This window comes from the organism of the source record quoted next, unplaced genomic scaffold (assembly GCF_019419815.1).
Source record: "Pyrus x bretschneideri cultivar Hongxiangsu unplaced genomic scaffold, Pyrus_bretschneideri_v1 Contig9, whole genome shotgun sequence".
Lineage (NCBI taxonomy): Eukaryota > Viridiplantae > Streptophyta > Magnoliopsida > Rosales > Rosaceae > Pyrus > Pyrus x bretschneideri.
Window position 1 is genome coordinate 6075345 of NW_025999831.1, and position 6110 is coordinate 6081454.

At 38.2% G+C, this 6110-nt stretch overlaps 1 pseudogene; it reads left to right on the plus strand.

The window, feature by feature from the left end:
* The first annotated feature begins 2092 nt into the window (after positions 1 to 2092).
* Positions 2093 to 5906, plus strand: LOC103946531 (annotated as a pseudogene).
* Positions 5907 to 6110: the final 204 nt, after the last annotated feature.

A 6110-nucleotide genomic window follows, 5' to 3' on the forward strand; every position in this document is an offset into this window, starting at 1 on the left:
TGCAGAGTTTCTGTTGAGTGTTTTTTTTTCCCCCTTATTATCATTGTTTTTTTTTCCTCGCTCTCATAGAATGTTTCCCAGCAACTCTAGATTCTCATCTTTTCATGATATACAATTCAATTTAAAGCCTAGCCATTCAACTCATTAGAAGAGACATCCAAATGACATGAGTATAAAGAGATATAACATGAAAATACTTTTGGGCCTGCTTACAGGTTTTTTTGTTTTTTAGTTTTATCATTTTTAGGTTGGAAACTAGACAACTTTATAAAACGAAAACTTAACCATACAAGACAGTGTGAACTGGAAGTCTTGCTAGAGTTTAGTCGAACCATACAAGAACTGGGATCATTTTATTTTGTACTTATCAGTCTGGAAGTTTTTCATGAGATGAGCATTTTCCCTTTTTGGGTATGATTTTATAACTATGGGATACAAGTTCAATGAAGTGAGGATAAATTTTTCTGTCACAAACCCTTTTCTTTCTTCTTTCCTTTTTTACTTTTCATTGGCTTCAATAAAATGTAATGTGTCATTTCACATAAATCACCCATTTCTGGACATTACATTTTCTTTTGCTCCTCCTTTTCCAGTTAAAAAGTTAATAACCAGTCAAGACCTACAGGCTCATGCATGTGATCTGTTGGGATTGCTACCTGCTTTCTGCCAATCTTCCCACTGATATATGCCACAAGTTTTGGCCGTTGGCTGAGATTTTAGTAACATTTCTTCAGGACTCCTTAATGCATGAAAATACTGCAGTTGCCTTGCAGGTGATGCCTCCTTCATAATAATTAGAATTCAAATGGTTCGCTTGAAGTTTATTAATGTATTCACGTTTCTTATTATATTTTTTTGTATTTGATGTCAAGGTTATTGTGAATCAGAACAAAAGTGTACTTGATCAAAAGGATGGTGCTGGTGACACAAGTTCCTATGCAGTAAACAAATCTTTACTAGAGTTCTGCAACATACCCACTTATTCAAAGAAAACTGCTACCAGAAACATTAAGGCTTTGACATCATGTTCTTCTGAGCTGCTTATAGCTCTCAGACGTATTTCTTGATTCACCCCCTGAGAAGCGTTCATATTTAAAGGTTCTCCATTCGTCCCTTGTTTAGACTTCATTAATTAGCCAGAAATTGTTAGCATGCTTCAAACCAACTTGGATTTTTGCTGGTTTGTTTTACTATGAAGGACAATAATGCCTTCAATTAGGTGAAATGCTTTGGAAAACTAGGTTTGGTTCACTGTCCTCAATTTGTGCTGTGCTTTGTTAATTCAGAAACTTTGGACAACTATTGACAAACCTAGATTAAATGGTCATCTTATGTATATTCTTTTTCTCCATGCTGAGTGCTGACTCACATATTATTTGTCTCATCTTTCTTCATGTTGACTCAAATTATTTGTATTCTAATTCCAGGATGCCATAGGATGCTTGGCGTCAGTAACTGATTCTTCCAATGCCAAGAAGATTTTCATGTCGTTGCTCAGGAAGTTCCAGTTCAAAGATGGTAGTCATGAGCTTGAAAAGGTCAAGAGTCAGGCTGATGCATTGGCCGGTGAAGAACGACACGACCTAAGTACTAGAGAAAAAATGCTCTGCGGTAAGCTAGAGACTTCTATGTTTTGAGGCAACTACGATGACTATTTCTTCCTTGTGATAATTGTATTGATGATACATCAAATTGTTTTTTTTTTTTTTTAATAACTGGTCTAAATTGTATTCCTACAGATGCGTGATGATGGAATTAGCATCTTCTTTTGTTAAAGGAGCCAAGGAGGATCTTGTTTATTTAATCTATACCTTTGCTAAAGATACTTCACAGGTATACAGTTGATTCTTTTAAAATTTTCATGTTTTTTTGTTCATACATTGTATTGTAACTGTTACTTTTTTATTTCTAAGTTTATAACTTAACCTTGTATTTAGAACAATGATGAGATCGCCATTAGTGAAGCATACCAAACATTGAGCAGAATTCTAGAGGTTTGCATTCTCATCTTTGTTAAATTTTTCATAGGTAATGCTCTTGCTATGTTCACAGCTGAAGTTCCTTATCCCTGTTTGTTTTGAACTAATACAGGAGCATGATTGGTTCTGTTCGTCTGGGTTTGCTGAATTGATTGATCTGCTACTTGGTTTGAGATCTCCCGTTGATATCATATCTCTAAGGAGTTGTTTTGCTAGTTTCCAGAGTTTAATGATTCATACTTTGAAGGTCAGATTTATCTGTTTAAAAATGTCATTCATATCTATCATATAGAAATATTGAAGTCATGCCTTTGTCTTAATATCGTATAGAAGTCTTGGTTTGTTTCAGAGACGTTCCTTGTCATGTACGTGCATATGTGCATTTTTAGAAGGCAGGGAAAGATGACATGGAAGCAGTGTCGAGGGGAAAATTGTTAACCAAGCCTATGAGTTTTGTCATTTTACATCAAAGAACTTTGCATCACTTCCTTGAGTGTCCGAGGTCTAAAAATTTTTGTGTTACGACTTACGAGGTATGGTTGTATATTGTTAATAAACCTGTTTGTATATTGGTAACCAAGCGCATGAGCCCATGACTTTTGTCAATTTACATCAAAGAACTTGGCATAATTTCTTGAGTATCTGAGGTCTTAAGCTTTTTACCAGCTATGGTTGTATACGTATAATCATTTCTAATTGGTTCATGTCGTCAAAGTAAAAGTTTCTCAATACAGTATTTTTCTGATACGTCAATCTGGCATGCTAAACTCATGCTAATGATACTTTGTCAGCATCCTGTAGTTATTCTGTGTAAACGTGTATTCTTTTTCTGCCACACATGTGCAACTGTGAGAGTTTTTGTGGGATTAGTGGTCAATTGAATAGTTTGTTTAACCTTTGTAATAGATTTTTGCAGATAGACTCAGAGGTGGAAAATTCAAAATGGTTTCTTATTCTCAATGAGATCATACTCAAGTTAAAAGATGTAAGAACTATGCGTAGAATAGTGATGATTCGCTTAATGTTGTGACACATCCCTTTGTTATTACTCTTGTTGCGTTGTTCCATCTCATTGAGGTTGCCAAGCTTACTCTATGAATTTTGAGTCTGACTTAGAATATGAGCCTTATGAATCTTCTGTATGTACTTGCTTTTGAGGCTAATTACCAGGTACAACTTTCTGGATACATGACAATGGATCTGTTAATAATATTTAGTGTTTCTTGATTTGTAGGCCAAGGATGAAGCAGTCAGGGAGGCAGCTTACGATGTGCTCCTCAAAATAAGTGTTAGCTTGAGAGATCCATCATGTGTCAGTTCAGATGGAGCTTACGAGAAATTAATTAATATGGAAGGGTTCACTAATCCCAGTTGAAGTTCTTGACAAGTAATCCAGTGCATGCTGCTTCATCACTATTCTTGATTATGTTATTGACTGATTATTTTATAATATTCAGATAATGGGCTATCTCACCAGTGCATCACCTCACATAAAGAGTGGAGCAGTGTCTGCTATCAGTGCTGGTGTATAAAGGTACAGATATTGGTCTTTCAATGCCCGATCTTCTTCCCTCTAATTTATCTTTGTTGCAAGGGAAAGCTTTAGAAGTTATAAAAGTGAGTGTTATTACTTCTATCGCAATTAGTGTTTTTCCGCCTATTGAGTGTTTTTGCTAGGCCTGAAATGTTAATGAGTTTGTCGCTACACATTTAACAGGCTGTTTTGGCCTTTGTAAAAGCACTGGTATCCTCAACTCTAAAAGTTAACATTTCGTTTGGATCGGGAATTTTTATTTTTCATAGACATTCTAAATGACAAAAGTTGAAATTGCAGGATTTAATCAATTAGCAATTCCATTGTTTGGATATATATGGTTAGAAATTAAAAAATGGCTGAAATTATAGATTTGATTATTTGGATTATTAATATTTTTAACTTTTGATATCTTGTTCAACAAGTTTAAAAAACAACTAACAAATAAAAAGAAAGAACAACAAAAAGTGAAAAAAATTAAAAGTGAAAACAACGACAACAATTTACATGCAAGGAGCAAAGCCATGTCATTCTACCGCCAGCTCCTCCGCTCTCTCCGCCGCCCTTCCACCCCACCAACCCTATCCCTCTTTTCCCTCCCCCTCTATAACCCTAACCCTAATATTCCTCCCCACCTCACCCCTGCTCCCACTCGCACCTTCTCTTTCTCCTCCGCCGAAGAAGCCGCCAGTGAGCACCAACGCCGAATCGAGCCCCCCCACTCAACGCCCTCCGTCGGGATTCCCTCCCTCCACTCCCACGAGACCCGAATGCCCCCCGCCTCAACCTCCACAACCGCGTGCAGTCGCTCATACATGCCGGAGACCTCGATGCCGCCTCCGAAGTGGCCCTCCACTCTGTCTTCTCCAGTACTCGTCCCACCTGTTCTCACCTACAACTCCATCGTGGCAGCAATGTACTGCGCGAAGAGGTACAATGACGCTATTACTCTCTTCCACTACTTCTTCAACCATTCCACCATTGTTCCTAACATTGTATCTTACAATAACTTGATCAATATTTACTGTGATGAAGGTCGTGTTGATCATGAGACGGGCCTGGAGGTTTATCGACATATAATTGCAAATTGCCCCTTCAGTCCCTCATTGGTGACTTACCGGCATTTGACCAAAGGGCTGGTCAATGCCGGGAGGATCAGCGAGGGTGTGGACTTGTTGAGGGAGATGTTGAATAAGGGCCATGGAGCGGATTCGTTGGTTTATAATAATTTGATTAAGGGGTTCTTGCATTTGGAGAATTTGGAGAAAGCTGTTGAGATTTTTTATGAGCTTAAGGAGAGATGTTTGGTTTATGATGGGGTCGTGAATTCAACGTTAATGGATTGGTTTTTCAACCGGGGGAAGGAGAAGGAGGCGATGGAGTCGTATAAGTCCTTGCTTGATAGGCAGTTTAGGATGGCCCCGGCAACTTGTAATGTTCTCTTGGAGGTATTGCTGAAGTATGGGAAGAAGAAGGAGGCCTGGGATTTGTTCGACCAGATGTTGGATAACCACACCCAGCCAAATTTCCAGGCTCTGAATTCGGAAACCTTTAATATAATGGTTAATGAGTGTTTTAAGCTTGGAAAGTGCGACGAGGCGCTTGCCACCTTTAAGAAGGTTGGGACAAAGGTGAATTCGAAGCCTTTTTCCATGGACGTTGCGGGGTATAATAATATCGTTGCTAGGTACTGTGAGAACGGGATGTTACCGGAGGCTGAGATACTGTTTGCAGAATTGTCCTCGAAGTCACTGGCCCCGGATGTCACGACGCATAGGACTCTATCGATGCATATCTCAAAGTAGAGAGCGTAGATGATGTTCTTAAGATATTTAGTAGAATGGTGGAGCTTGGCCTGCGAGTGGTTGCTTGTCTGGGTAATAGGGTGTTCAATGAATTGATTGAGAACGGGAAGGTAGTAGATTGTGCACAGATTCTGAAGAAAATGGGAGAAAAAGATCCAAAACCAGATGCCAGTTTTTACGACGCTGTGATCAGGAGGCTTTGCGATGAAGGTGCACTTGATCCAAGTCGGGATTTACTGGAAGAAATGGTGAGGTATGGCATTGGTGTTCCTCCAGCATTGCAGCAATTTGTAATCGAGGTTTTTGGAGAAGCTGGGGGCGGTGACGAGATTCAGAGAATATTATATACAAATAGGTGGGGAGAATCGCAACAGCAATTCAAACCGAGAACTACAGAACAACACCATCCGGTAGTGGTGGTTACCCAGTATGACGGGATAACGCCAATGATATTCTATAGTTTGATGTAAAGAGCCGGGAATTATGTAGAATTATTCTATAGAACTTGTACATTCGTGTGACTAGATATTGAAAGTCATTGCAAATAAAAGATGTTTTTTTGAAATTAATAAAGTGGTGGATTACGTATGGCTTGATCCATTCACATGATACATAGGCAATCTAACTCAAATTTATTTATTTATTTATTTTTTTGGAACAAAACTCAAAAGTTAAATGTAGTCATAAGATTAAATAAAATAAAATAGTGTACCAGGTTTCCGAGTTGGGATGTGATGTTTTTATGATTTGATTTTAGGATAGACATTACCAGATTTATAAGTTATGATTTGT